The sequence below is a fragment of the Poecilia latipinna genome, unplaced genomic scaffold, assembly GCF_001443285.1.
Source record: "Poecilia latipinna isolate Pla-1442-1.1 unplaced genomic scaffold, P_latipinna-1.0 Scaffold263, whole genome shotgun sequence".
Classification (NCBI taxonomy): Eukaryota; Metazoa; Chordata; class Actinopteri; order Cyprinodontiformes; family Poeciliidae; genus Poecilia; species Poecilia latipinna.
The window spans coordinates 113730-114855 of record NW_015112879.1 but is presented as its reverse complement, the minus strand read 5'-3'; the positions used below and the strand labels follow the sequence as shown (position 1 = coordinate 114855).

Sequence of the window (1126 nt, the reverse complement as noted above, 5' to 3'; positions counted from 1 at the left end):
GCAGGACCACCCTGCACTGTCAGGGAGTCACAGAGTCCAAAAAGTAGGCCTTCGTGATCTGTACGCAGCACAACGATGGAGGGCATGGAAATTGTCTGCTCAGTTAACCATTGTCCTTTGGAACGGCAAATTGCTCAATCGCTGCTGTAAATTTTTACAAATGGGATTATTGTAAGGGACTTGATCTTATTGATGCAACGAGTGACTCCGCCCCCTAGCCAATCAGTGATCAACAGTATTCTAACGCTGGACTGGAACCTTAGTGAAGTAGGTTCTAATTAAGGGGCTGGTAGCTTGCACCAGTTACCAGTGGAAAATCACTAGTACTACACAGAGCAGTAATGCACACTCACTGACTCCTGGCAGAACAGAGTACTGTTCTGCACAGACCAGTTAGGGCCCAGTCAGGGCCCTTTCTGGGCCCTGACTGGGCCCTAACTGAAGGCGCAGGACACCCACCTGAAGGCGGTGAAGATGACCCTGAAGAACAGGGAGCCCACCCAGCTGGAGTCGCTGAGCATCCGAGGCAACAACATCCGCTACTTCATCCTGCCGGACAGCCTGCCTCTGGACACCTTGCTGGTGGACATCGAGCCCAAGATCAAGTCCAAGAAGAGAGAAGCAGTGGCGGGACGCGGACGAGGCAGAGGACGTGGACGCGGCAGAGGACGGGGACGAGGGCGAGGCGGACCAAGGAGATGATTCTCTGGTCTTTCAGTTCGTTCTCATCACCTCACTGTTTGTACAGGATGTTTTTCTTTTCTTTTTCTTTTTTCTTCCTTTCGTTTAGAGGAAACGATTTGTGAATTTCAGTGTGCTGAAATTCACAAATTACTGGGCCCTGACTGGGCCCTAACTGGGCTCTGGCACTATGAGAGACATTAATGTTTCTGTTCTCTAAAACGCTTGAATTCAATGGAATTCCCTTATTGGCATTCAATTATTCAGCCCTGTAAAGGGAATTCAGCTCCTGGATTTCTGTCAGGCTCCATCGTAGCTTGCCACCATCAGTATGTGAATGACTGAATTATGAAGCACTTTGGGGTCCTCTGGACTTCATAAACAACTATACAAGTACAGACCATTTACCAAAAGAGCTGCTCATTTTCTTGATCCATGTTTGTTA

General features: G+C 48.8%; 1 pseudogene; it reads left to right on the top strand.

The window, feature by feature from the left end:
• The first annotated feature begins 455 nt into the window (after nucleotides 1–455).
• LOC106947942 (small nuclear ribonucleoprotein Sm D1 pseudogene) lies at nucleotides 456–816 on the top strand (annotated as a pseudogene).
• The last annotated feature ends 310 nt before the right edge of the window (nucleotides 817–1126 follow it).